The sequence below is a fragment of the Anguilla anguilla genome, chromosome 7 (assembly GCF_013347855.1).
Source record: "Anguilla anguilla isolate fAngAng1 chromosome 7, fAngAng1.pri, whole genome shotgun sequence".
NCBI classification, from domain to species: domain Eukaryota; kingdom Metazoa; phylum Chordata; class Actinopteri; order Anguilliformes; family Anguillidae; genus Anguilla; species Anguilla anguilla.
In genome coordinates this window covers 18632534-18646054 of record NC_049207.1, presented here as the reverse complement: position 1 = coordinate 18646054, position 13521 = coordinate 18632534, and the positions used below count along the sequence as shown (strand labels likewise).

At 40.5% G+C, this 13521-nt stretch overlaps 1 protein-coding gene across 7 annotated transcripts in view; it reads left to right on the top strand.

Moving 5' to 3' along the window:
- The window catches only part of slc26a5 (solute carrier family 26 member 5), a 33694-nt gene that overhangs the window by 1327 nt on the left and 18846 nt on the right, over positions 1 to 13521 (top strand). For 2 of the 7 annotated variants that reach the window (XM_035425517.1, XM_035425518.1), the window contains exons 1-2: positions 11231 to 11366; positions 12332 to 12391. The exons of 2 other annotated variants lie outside the window; for them this stretch is intronic. The gene's annotated coding sequence lies outside the window, so the exon portion shown is untranslated. Of the gene's footprint in view, positions 1 to 11215; positions 11367 to 12239; positions 12392 to 13521 lie in introns of those variants that run through there. 3 more of the 7 variants (XM_035425515.1, XM_035425516.1, XM_035425522.1) reach the window with 3 other exon arrangements.

The following is a 13521-nucleotide window of genomic DNA, read 5'->3' as shown; positions in this document are numbered from 1 at the left end:
AATGACCTTAAGCAGCTTAAATGTGTCTGCTAAGTAAATGACTATGCTAATAAAACATAAAACCAGTTGTTGTTCATTAAGAGTAGCATGATTGAATTTTCAGTTGAGAACTCTTCTCGATTGATGCACCTTGTACACCGTGTACGTCCAGCATTGCTCAATCATATATTTTTACTTTATGGTTTACCAGCAGATGATGATTTGACATTTTAATGGGATGACATATGATTTACGGCGTTCTGGATGCATAACTGTCAGAATTTCATAAATTTGTGGCAATCCACACAGTCAGCCAACGAAGTCATTGTCTAAATTGTCTTAATTAATTATTTGAAATAAATCAGTTGTCAAAGAAAGTTGAAGAACGTCTTGGCACGTCTTCAAAGTGTTGGCTGCTCTTTACGGTAATGGCTGTAGCATGTTGTTCTTGACTTTCCATTTAAGGAAGCAACATGAGGTTGGTGGACACTGAAATGGCCAATAAATACCGTGTAAGAATATAAATGATGGTAATAAATTATGGCTTGCATGTATTACTCAGAAGATAGTGTCATTGCTGTTAGATTACATGCCCTCCCATAAAACTTAGTTTAATAATGTATTGCCTTCATGAGCTGTTCTTGTCTAGTGTTTATTCATACCTGTACAATGAATTTTCACCTCCACTGGCGGTGGTTGCAGTGCAGATATCTTGCAGATGATGATGAATTGCTTAGCACTTAAGCTCAGTGTGCACAATGGGAGAGCTCAGATGCAGTTTGGGTTTACTGACAGCCCCATTTCATCTGCTTCTACTTTAGGGAAGCAGATTTAACACGTGTTTCTATGTTTTTTCACAACCCAAGTTTAGACTGACATTTTGGGGGACATGAATTCCTTCTGGCAGGTATTCCTACTGTGTACCTGTTTCCTGGTCCATTGTTCTGCTTTGAGCTCACAGAGGATCTCATTGAATATGAATCACATTTAAAATTGTTTTGGCAGCTAACATAGTACTTTTCTTCTTATGTAGCAAAGACTGATTTCACCAGCTGAAAGTCACCAGTACATTTTTTGGGTGCAGCTTGGGTAGACACAACTTGTGTGCTGTTATAGTTTACCTTGCTAAAGGTAAACTAAAATGACACTAAAGCACCATTGGTGTCCATTACATTATATAACTCACTATCTATTGTTGATGATTAGTTCAACTGGTTGAATCTTTAGTGAAGAAGCGCACCTGCACCTGTTTCATATATCAGCCATATGTTGGTCCAAATTGTAGTTAATGTTCAAAAATGCACCAACCTTCTCACAATTTTCTTTTGACTTCCTGATAGAGAAATAAATTGCAGTTGCACACAAATATCCATTGTGTTTCTAACCACTAGATTTCTTTCTTTAAATGCGTGTTAAAATGTATGTTTAAAACGCAGCCTTATGGTGTGGGGGATTTAAATGCACTGAGACAGGATGAAGCCAGCTTGTGTGAGCTCAGCAGTCCCTCTGGGGCCCCGGGCGGCCCTCGCTCCTGATGATGGGACATGTGTGTAGGCGGGGCTGCCCCTTTTCTCCCGGGCTGCGGAGAGTAGGAACGGGACCAGCTGGAAGATTCAGGCCGGTCCAGCCCGTCCCCTCCGGAGCCCAGCCAGCTGTCCCAATCTCTGCTGCCCCTCAGGACTGGACCACTGCTGGTTCCCAGCCAGAGCCGTGCGGCGCGCAGGGTTTCCCGGCCAGCCAGCGAGGGGCAGTAGAATGCTTAGGAGTGACTGGGAGGACCCCTGGGCGCTGGAGCCCACTTCACAGATCGCCTCTCTGAGCTCACAAGCTTGTGTGACATGCTTTTCATACTGCAACACAGTAAAAAAAAGAACACTTAATTCAACCAGATCTCATTCTGCTGTACAGCCATCTGTACAATCAGGAAATGCGTGATGGAGCATTCAATAGCATTTGGCTAACAGTGAAAATTCTTTCTCAACCCCTTTTTTGGGCTTTTTTAATGTAGGCAATACTGAAGATTGTACGGAGAGAAAGAAGAAGTAAATTAGAGGAATAGTATTTTGAACTAAGCATTCTCAGTACCTTGTAACGTGCAATGTTGCTGTGCTCTTAAGTCTTCGTACCAGTGAACGACTGAATATCAGTGTATTATTATGTGCACCAGACCTATTTTTATGACTAAATCACAGTAATTTATTTGTTAAAATATATAGATATTTCTTTATAAATTGATCCATAATTTAGTGTTAAGGGAGAAGGAAAGGTAAGTGATAAACACAATAAGTAGAACTGTGTTAGTTAAATGACATACATTGTTCCTTGTAACAGGGGACCTGATTTAGTGCTTCTGAAGGGAGACCCCTGCTTGTGAATGTTCTGACAGATAAAGAGCTTCTCTGGAGAGAAACAGTGGTGGACTGTTATGGTGTGCAAGACTGACATCCAGTGGCAGCTGTGAAATTGTCACCCGGAAAAAAAGCTATTTTCACTGAACAAAGATTATTAGCTGCATCCTTTCCAGTACTCACTGTGGAGCTGTCTAGTCAGGAGTAAGTAAGCTGTCCAATAATTTCTTGAGTTTAATTATTAATTTGCTGAGTGTACTGCATTTTTTGGACTCCGTATCTGAATAATTGTTGGTGGGATCTTTAATATAGATGTGAAACATTTGCTGTTGACCCTTGGGTCTAGTATTTGCTGTAGACCCTTGAGTAGATAAATTCTGTTCAACATTTTCAGTGAATATCTGAATATTTTGTACATGTTCTAATCTAATTTATGTCCAATATTTTTTCAGCATGTGACTAGTAGTTGAACTCAAATGAAAGGTGTGCTAGTTACCTTGGATAATGTAGATAAGGAAATGATGTAATAGTGGTAATACAGATTCAAATTTATGCTCGGCATTCATACACTTGCAAATGCTTTCTTCCGTTCTACAATTGTACACGACTCTCCAGGCCATCGCATTGCCCAGTTTCCTGTGTGTGTGTGTATGTCTGTGTGTGTGTGTGTGTGAAGAGAGAGAGAGAGAGAGGGAGTGAGAGAGAACAGTTTGCTACAGAGAGTTCAATATTTTGCTTCATTAATCAGGTGAAAAGGTGAGGGGAGACAAAGTAAACATACACCAGTCTGCATACTAATAGCCTATTCATTTTCTAACACTGAGCTGCTTTCTCTGCATAACACTAAGGTTTCCTATTAACTGCTGCTGAGTCTTCATTTACCCATTATTTTGTGTCATACAAGACATAATAAAACAGTGTTGCTGACATGGCAAACAGGAAAATGAGAAAGAAAATAAGATTAGGCACAATATGTGCCTTGTTCTGTGCACAGACGATCCAAGGAGACAATTCCTGCTTTGTGAATGTCGGTGAAAACCAACCAGATTTCCCTGCCAAATCACTGCAGCACCAAGCCCCAAGCAGATCCGGAGCGTTAAAAAATATTTTATTCAGGAATCAATCTGTAGCTCAGTTGTACACTTGTCTGTCTCCAGTGAGAGGACAAGATGGTGGTGTTAATGAAGGAACAGTGTGTTTTGCCTGGATACTCAGCCCTGCTGGGGTCTCCCACAGAGTGGCAGCTGTACAGTGGTTGTAGAGCGACTGACCACAATGTCTCTCAGAGCAACGCACACAGGGCTCGGAGAGCGAGTGATGTCACACCAGCGGCAGAGGGGATGTACTTTCTGATTTAAGTTTTTTCAGTAAAGCAAATAATGCCCAGCTGTTTGGAGGCAGTGTACTGTACATAGTCTATATATATATATATATATATATATATATATATATATATGGACTATCACAAATTAATTTCATGTTTTATTTTCAGTCTGGACCTTCAGTTTGCCTGTTTAGTCACCATTTCATAACTGAAATAGTGACTGAACATGACTGCTGTAGATGTTTCCAGATGCTGAACTGATGCACCAATGGGCAGAGGTTGTAGCAGACTCTTTAGTTGTCCCTTGAGATGTGAGGCTTAGATGAGGTGCATTGGGATTAAGTGATATTTAATTTACTTGCAATGCATCGCATGGCATGTAGCAAGGTCACTTCTGTGTTCGTCTACAGCCATTAAACCAAATGGAAAAGACTCGAGTGGACGTAATTGGAGTAACACAGCGTTTTCGTGGAATGAAGTCGACATGCTTAATTTATGTAATAATCAAGCCACTGCCATCTGCCGCTTGCTTTTCTTCTCTGCCACAGGTTTTTTTTTTTTGTTTTGGAAAAAGGTGGAAGCACACCCACACGCACACACACACACACACACATGCGTGCACACACACACGCGCACACAGGCACGCACACATGCACACACACGCACATGTGTACACACACACACACACACGTGCACACACATGGACACACACGCACACACACATTTCTCCCACTTCCCTGACAGCCTCTCCCCGTCTTCTCTGTGATTTGTGTGGTTCACCGCAGCCTTCGGGAGATGCTTACAGACAGTTTGACTGCACGGTGACCGTTTATTGCCAGCTGCCCTTTGATAAGTAGGCGAGGGCAGTCTAATAATACAGCCGTCCCCCCGAGGAACACGTGAGAGAGAAATGAGCACGAGACTGAGCAGAAGAGATGTGAATCTCTGACCGGCTTCCCAGTCTTTAGCCTGATGCCCCTCCTCCCCACTCACAGTGGGCCTGTGTCGGGACGCAGCAGTGACCTCATTGGTTCTGGGTAACGACACCCCTAATGCATTATTTAGGGGAGGTTTCTATGAGCTTCTGGGGGCAATATAGATGGGAAAATTACCTGGGTGTGTGCATTTTATCATCATATAAACAGTAACGGAAAAAGCTCTGTTGTAATTCTCACTTGAATCCCTTTCCCCAAGCCTATACAGACAGGTAAACAGAGGTGATGGGGTATAGCCAGTCATGGGCAAGCCTGTAGAAAGAAAGGATTTGGGGAAGATTAACGGTTACAGATTCTCTTCCAGCCAAATCCTTATTGTTTTGGAATAGTAAGGAACAAAAGAGGAAAATACCTGAAAATGAATTGAATAATTATAAAACTTTACTCACTGCATATTGTCACTTGTCACTGTCCAGCTTAAAACCTTTTAATCGTGTTGTAGGTTATGGGTATTTTCTTTTTAAGATACACTAACAGTGATGGCTGATACGGTGAACAGTGAGTAATATACTAACAGTAATAGCTCAATGTATGGTAAAAGCAGCACAGCTCAGCTCATCCACGCTGTCTTCAATGATGACATGAAAGAGGAAATATATGAATGGAAACATGGCTGTAATGGGTTTTTGAATGGCTCACAGGTTTGAAAGCTGACTGGTCTTCAATACTGGTATGTATCTAAAGAAAGCTATGGTTTTGTGCAGTCGCAATCATTAAATACTCAAGAGCTCAGGTTACTAACAAACCATCATCAGTGGAAGTGTGTGCCCCCCCCACACACACACACACACGCACACACACACACACATATATTAAACAGGCAGTACTCTTCAGTTGGTGGTAAATCACATTCTGATTGAAATCACAGTACTGCTGCGCTCCTTCGCCTTTATTCTAAGAATATTAGCATTTGTGTCTCTGAATTGTCTTTGTTTTTCCTCCTTTGTGTGAATTATTCATAGAGACAAAAAGACCTTGTCATATCATTAAAGATGAACAGAAGTTAAATAATTGAAGTTAAGTGGATTGAAGTTTGCCAGTGAAATAGATTTTTTTTCTAGTAAATTGAAATGCCATTCTATGCGAGAATGGAGATTTGTGTTTGCTTAATTTATACTTGTCTAAGTCAGCATTCGTATTTCTTTGTTCAGAAAAATATTGCGTGCCCTGCCAAGCACCAAAATGATAAACTTTATGGTCTTATGTATGAATAAGAGCATACATTATTGAATGAATATATAAAATAAGGTTCATTGTATAACGTCAGCCAGCAGAAACCCCTGGAAGATGAGGTTATGCTGAATTATCAAGCCTATCTGCTTTGGATCAAGACATCCATGTTGACAGACACAGTCAACATTATAGAAAATCATATTGTTCTTATTCAAACGCAGCATATACCTTTTTGTCAGGTTATAACTTCAGGACATTAGTTTGATCCACTGCTTCCTAGACCTTATATCCACTTTGTGCTGGACTCTTTGTCAAAGATGCTTTGAACACAAACATTGTTAATTGTCAGCTCGTCTGGTCTTCAACCTCCCCAGACACTCCCACGTCACTCCCCTGCTTACTACCCTCCACTGGCTGCCTGTTATAGCTCGCATCAAATTTAAAACATTGGTCCTAGCATACCAGGCAGTCAAGGGATCAGCCCCAGCATACCTCCACAAGATATTCAAACCCTACATGCCAGCCAGATCCCTCCGTTCTGCTACCTCAGGACGCCTGGCACCTCCCCCTCTTCGCACCTGCACTTCCAGAGCACGTCTCCTGTCTGTTCTGGCCCCACGATGGTGGAATGACCTCCCCGTGGAGGTCAGAACAGCTGAGACACTGACCCATTTCAAGCGACGACTGAAGACTCACATCTTCAGGCTGCACCTCTCCCCATCCCTCCCTACCCCCCTGTAAATGACTGTAAGCTTAGGGTTGTAACTAGGCAGCTGTTTCATAGGTGACTTAGGTGCATTAACTGTCTTAACTACTGCTTGTATTTTTTCCATAGACTGCGTTGTTTCCGTTCTCGTTGTGTTAGTGTTAATCAGTTTAACCTTCAGGGTCCAAGTTGAACTATGCGGTTGTTCCCTGCACTTGGACCGGTACTTCTCTCTAGGGTTTTCGTCATACTTGTTCCTGGTTATGGTTATACACTTTGTTGTACGTCGATCTGGATAAGAGCGTCTGCCAAATGCCTGTAATGTAATGTAATTATTTTGTTAATTAAAATAAGCAAACATTTGAAGTATGGTGGACAGGTCCTTTTAGTTTTAAGAACGATAAAGTTTGTCTAGGGTAGCAAGAAATAAACTCAAATGAGAACATCTTCTCCACAGCATGATATCCAATTTTCTTCAGTTCCATTCACCTTGAGGCTTTTTAAAGAAAAGGTCAAGACTTCTGAAGTGCCATTACTTTATACTGAATGTTGATGGTATTTTTTATGCAGTTGTGCATATAGCTTTTTTTTAACCAATGGGCTCTGACTTTGCTATGGTTGTACGGACTTTTGACTTGTGTGGGTCATCGCTTGGCCAAAGCTGCTTTCCAGCTACTGTGCCTTAGTTAAACTGTATCCCTGAAAAAGATTTTTTAATAATAGTAAAGCAGTCATATATTTTCCTATGAGTAGATGTCACATCTTTTATTTTGAGGAACATTGTGTTGACATGCTTAACAGTGTTTGTAAGGGCAATTTTGCATGTGATACAGGCTCTTGAAGATGAGTCAGCATGTATTCTTCACAACTGGCAAGATCTTGGTGGAATAGCCCGCAGAGGTATCTTTAATGATTTATGTACAGGAAAGGATTAGAACATAACTGTATGCCTAATTGTTATAAGAATAGAACACAAGGTTGTAGTTAATAGAGCCTGACTCTTTTTAAAAACTGTTTTTCAGCAGGTTTCCTGTTGCTCATCAAGAGGATAAAACGGGTACATACAGTAGCTTTGTTTAATAAAAGACAGTTCCGTTCCAACTAAACTTAAGAAAATTGTTGACAACATGGTTTATAATAACAAGAAAGTCAACAAAAGTATAATACTTGTTGCTGGTCATTTTTAAAAAGATCTTCTTGCCTTTATCAGTCAGGAGATTGATCTTAGGTGGCTTGTGTGGACCAGTAGCATATAACATTTACACACAGGATTTGTCCTTGTTATGGAGTGAATTAGTGGTAAACAGGCAAACAGTTATGAACAGATAAATTAATATCTACGTTTCAGCCTGTAGGATCTTCATCCTATCCATATAAATAATCAAAAATCACTATATGTGAATCAATCTCTGTATGTTCCTGGAGCTAAAAGAGTGCCTGCCAGTGGTATGCAAACAATAGCAAAAATGGAATATGCACAGACAGGGTGGTGCTGCTTCAGGTCTGCTAGTTTGTGCACTGTATACTGGTCTGAAATGGGTAGAGGAGGCTGTTAGCTTGCCAAACTGGCCATGAGAGGGAGTAGTTTTTAATTATGGAATGCCATGTCTGGGTTGCTGGTGCACTAGCTGGTTTGCCCCTGTGAGGCAGCTGATGGTTTAGCGCCATGTGCCAGTAAGGTGGGTGGTTTCTGCCGTCGCTGTCAGCAGTCAAATTGAGCAGTTGGTACGGCGTGGGTTGACAGACAACTTCCTCCTGACCACGTGTCTTTCAGCCATTCCTTTGTCGCTCCAGCCAACTAGGAACAATGCTTGGCGAGAGCCTGGTGGGTGGGGGTTGGGAGGTGCAGGTCAACAACCAGTCGGGGGGAGGGATTATGTGTCGCAACAGAGACAGCGGAGTAAGTCTCCTTATAGAAAGTCACTTTCATTTTTATCTCTGGGCTTTTGAACATGACCGTTGGGGCAGGCAAGCTGCACTTTCCGATACGGAGTGGCTATAAATAGGTGCTGTATTTCAAATGTCCCTAAGCATTTAAAGCAAAGTGGGATGCGGAGATGTTGTAAGAGAATCTGACGCAGTTCCCATCTTGATGAAGAGTTAACAAAGTTTTTTAATAGTAAACAAGCAGTGACAAAGAGATTGTGATAACAATCTAGAAAGATTTTCACACACAACTGCCTCAAAGGGTTTGCAGAGTCAAATGGACAACCATATGATGAGCCTAAATACAGTTCTGATTACTTTGTCTTCTAAAAGGTGGGAAACAAAAGTGCATTCAGAACTGCCTATTTACATCTGTCTGGGTTTTCTTGACTAATGGACTCTGTCTCCACTACCTACTGGTCAGTGGGGGTGTGACGTTTAACCATTTGGCAGCGGCCAAGTAGCGGGCTATTGTTGTGTGTGCTTCTATGCTTCTGTAACAGTAAAAAGCCAATTGTGTATGCATGTGTGAGGGGGAAGATACAAGAGTATTGGTGTAAGAGAGGCTGTAGGCCTATGTGAGGATAGAGGAAGAGATGGTATGCAGCCTCTGACACCTTACAAGGTACGTCTGTGTACGTGCTTAACTTACCCATGTGTTGGTACTCTGAAATAGGACTCTAGGAGTGCAGTCACCATGTTGATTATAGCATTGATAAATATAATTAAATCAGTAATTACATATGCTACTGTCTGGAATATATATTAAATCTCCCTCCAAAAACGAAATTGCTCCAAAAGAGAGGAAATTATGTGAAATACAAGGGTTAATTTTGTTAAATACATTACAGTACACTGATTGATTTATTTTTTGTTGTGTGGCATGCATTTATTACAGGTTATAGAATCTATGTGATATGAGTCCGTAAGGTTGCACCTGGAGGTACCCTTGCTCAAGCAATCTCTCAATGTTTATTTCATTTGCTGAATTGGCATTTTGTCAATACTGATGCAAGAGAGGAATTTAGCAAGAATTATAACCCCAAGGTAATTTTACTGTAGAATATAGTATATAGGCTACTGGCCCATTTTTTGGTTTTGGAAATGTTTAAAGGTACTGGAGTTTCAGATAATTTTAGCCCTTCAAAAGTTTGAATTTGATCTGGCTCAGGAAATTCATGCAAATTAAAGCTGCCACTATTGTAAAAACCTGCCCTGTTTGTTAAAAATTATTTTAAACCGCACAAACATTATAAACAAGTCATTCGAATTTTTCGTTTGTATTTCAGCTTTTGATGTCGTTTTTTAAAAACTGCTAAGGCAATGAGTGATAGCTATTAACCTGTTGTCAGGCTGTGAGAAATATATTGCAGTCCTTTTGAAAACATACCTTAACCGTAACTCGGTCGGTTTCTTTTTTGTAATCCTTGAGCTACAATTGTATTTTGCTGCCATCTACTGCAAAATCCAAGAAAACTATCTTCTATGAACTGTTTAAAGCTTTGACACCTTCGATTTACATTCGGATTAAGTTTTTAAAGCTTTAAAACGTTCGCCATGTTCAGGTTTGGATTAAGTGTTTCAATGCTTTTGACAAAGTAATGCTTTGGAAATTCACGGGAGCTATTTTGATTAGCCTAAGTAGCCCTGGGTTAGGATGGTACAAGGCAGTGCCCTGCCCACATTCGAACCTACTGGGTCTTGTTGGCCGCTTTTCTATCCTTCAAGATACGCTTCTGCTAAAATATTAACGTCATGGTGCTCAAGAATTGGCAACCTGGATTACTGGACATGAGCTATTAGGATTGCCAGATTTAGAATGGGTCAAAACCGGACAACATGCACCGCTGGAAACGTAGCCTATATGAGGAATTGACAGGCCAATGGCAAATTCATTACAAATTATCAGGCCGGACATCATATTGTCTGGTTAGAACCACAAACCTGACCTGTTCAAAAATAATTTGTAAATCGGACATTCAGTTCGAAAACGGTAGGCTATATCTGACAACTCTATAGCTACATGCAGGTGCGTTTACCTGAAATATTTGGATCGTGGCTTAGAAATTGTAGGCTACATATATGATAAATGTTCATGGTTTTGTTTTAATCTCACAACTGTAGCTACCAAATTCTTTGGCTACTTTATATATTGCTCCTATAAAAATTAACTGCATGCTACCACGCCATTGTCAGCTTTCCGACTTGATGTGATTGTGCCTACCAAACAAAATAAATCTAAGTGATAAACTTGGGATTTAGTAAGCACCTGTCACTTAAGCCCGTAGTTTGTCTTACTGTAGCCTAAATATATTCAATCGGTGTTTTTTTCAACGGCCTTTGCGGTAAACGCTGAATTGCATTTATTTTCCAATGTTAAGATTGAATTTTTTAAAAACCATTGGAATATATCAAGCAGATAAATTACACAAGAGTTAATAGGTAGGATAACTGAAAACAAAAGCCAGGTATGTCCCCGTTCTGGAATTAGCCTATACACAGGCCTATCTTGTGATAGCCTATTTTAACTGCTCTGTGCAGTCATTTGTGTGATTTGTTTGGCTGCTCGCTGTTACGTGATAGAGTACTCTTATCTCAAATGAATTGTGTACACAAAGTCATGGTTACGTTTTATGTCCAAACACACATTACTCTCAGTATGTGTACGGACAATCAGATAGTCCTTCAGACTAAATTTACGGAAGGCTCGGAGAAAAACAAAACTGTGGAGAAAATAATTCTACAGCAAGCCACTAGGGGCAGAATACTTCCGGGTCCTTCATCTCCGATTGAAGGGCTTGGTCCAGTTAAATACGTCAGTGGCTGCATCGACTCCGGGGAAGTTGGATGCGCGGCTGACCGGTGAAGTTCAATTTGTGTAGGACTGTCACATCCTAGCGAGCAGTTCAAGTAAGGTAAGAGATGAACAGCCTTTATGTTTTGCTACTAATTCTTAGCAAGGCAGCGGAAAAACTGATTACAGTTCCCTGTGATAACACGTGTCCTAGCTTGGTAAGGTTGGCTAATAAGGCAATTTAGGCTTTATTTTATTTGTTGTCCTTCAAATTCAGTTAAGGTAACCTCGGGCCTGTAGTATTTCATGAATTAAAAACCAACCAATGTCACTCAAGCGAGAACACACTAGCTACCGTCATTTTGTTGTTGTTAATTTTAAAGAAGATTAATTTAGATTACCAAACTAGCTAGCTAAATCTGCTGAATACAAGATATAGGCTGTTAGTGTTACCGAGCTTTGAAACGCGTTCATTCATCTGGTCAAGTGAAATCATTTTTCTTCGCATGCATTTGTGATTATTGATGCAAAAATGAGACGATGGGACTGGATATAGCGTTAGTTAACCAGTCAGTGCCTTTGGACGTTTTCTTCCCTTTCCACGAAGTATCTAGCTATTTGTATTTTAGCCGATTTAAAATGTGAAGCTACGAGTTTTTGGTGTCTCATAACAGAAGGTTACATCATATTACGTCGTAGCCTCGTTGAGTGTTTTCGTCTTTTGATAGGAGCAGCGCTGTGTAGTCCAATGTAAGGGGTAATTCGAAAATGGTATTCGAGGATACTGCTAGTGTAGAGATGGATTTGTGCTTGGGATTCTACGAGGAAACGAACGCACGAGGATACAATGAAACTAGATACTAGTATGTTGTAGACTGAGGAAGGCTGCCAGGTTGCTCTCGTTAAAGATATTCGTCTCGCAAAGGTCAATGCACTCATTTGGCTGGACAAGCTGCGACCATGAACTACTGAAGTATATTTCTGGTGACTCCCTTAACTAGATGCACATCTCTTGATTTGTCAGACAGTTCAGAGCTAGATTAGTCCAATGTCCTGATCATTTTTATATTGTTTTGGCACTTAAAGATAGATCGTTTTCTACGGCTGGGATCTGCTCTAGGCAAAGGACCAATACAAGGATTCCAGGTGCGTAGATGTAGACATGTTTTCTAATGCATAATTCAGTTCTGGCAGATGTCTGTGTTTAAATTATTACCTGAATGAGAGATTGATGAGCAGCTGGTCTTTGGGTGTAATCAGAACATTTTTGGGCTTATCTTCTCTTCACCATTCAGTGGTGACACGCACAGATGACTACTGATAGGCAGTGTCACTGGGTAAATGCCATTCGCTGTCAAATGGGAAAAATTGGAGAGAGGAAGTTAGGTCACCAAGAAAAACCCTTTACTGTAGAACTAGGTTCTGTTTGGTCAGATCATCATGCTAGCATGCCAAATTTTATACTTGTGTAGAGATAGGGGCCCCTTTATATATCATATTAGTGAAGTAACATAATGCCTATAAACTGCAGGCAATTGCATGAAACAGTATTACCACAGCACAGGCCTGGTTGATGTTAGACTGTCCAACAGTGAAAGGATGAGTTGTGCAGGGATTCAGAAGCTTGTGAAGATCATCTGTTTTTCAGATGTGTTGCATATAGTGACATTGTGTCAAATGTCCCACCCAGTTATTTATTAGCCTACTTTCGGTTGCTTTTTTTATTGGAAACAAGATAAATGCATTTGCTTTTTGACCCATTCACATTTTATATTTTGCACTTGCCATGTGCAAAAAAAACAAGGTTAATACTAATTTTTAAGCCGCATACAATTCACCTTTCCCGCCCATGTTTTGTTTCTGAAATCTCACAATGAATATCAGAGTTTCCGTTAGGTGTAGCCCATTTAATTCCTCATACCCAGCCATTTCTCATCTGACACTGATTCATTCACCAGCCGTGTAGGCCTGTGCATAATTGTAAATATACTTTATCCCTCTATCATTAAGTACCTTACCAAAGAACATTTTCATAAAAGGCTGCAAATCATCTTTGCCCAGTATAACTGATAATGGAACCCACAGCATTCCACTTGAGGTTGCATCACAGAGCATTCCAGACCAGAACACAAGTTAATGTTGGCCAATTTCCCCCATTATCTTAACGGTAGGGGATTTTTGCAATACTGTATTTCTCAGTGACAGAGGGAAAATTAGTTTTTCAGGTTCGTAATTGGAGAAATATAGGTAGAGTACAGAACCTAGTATAGACTACC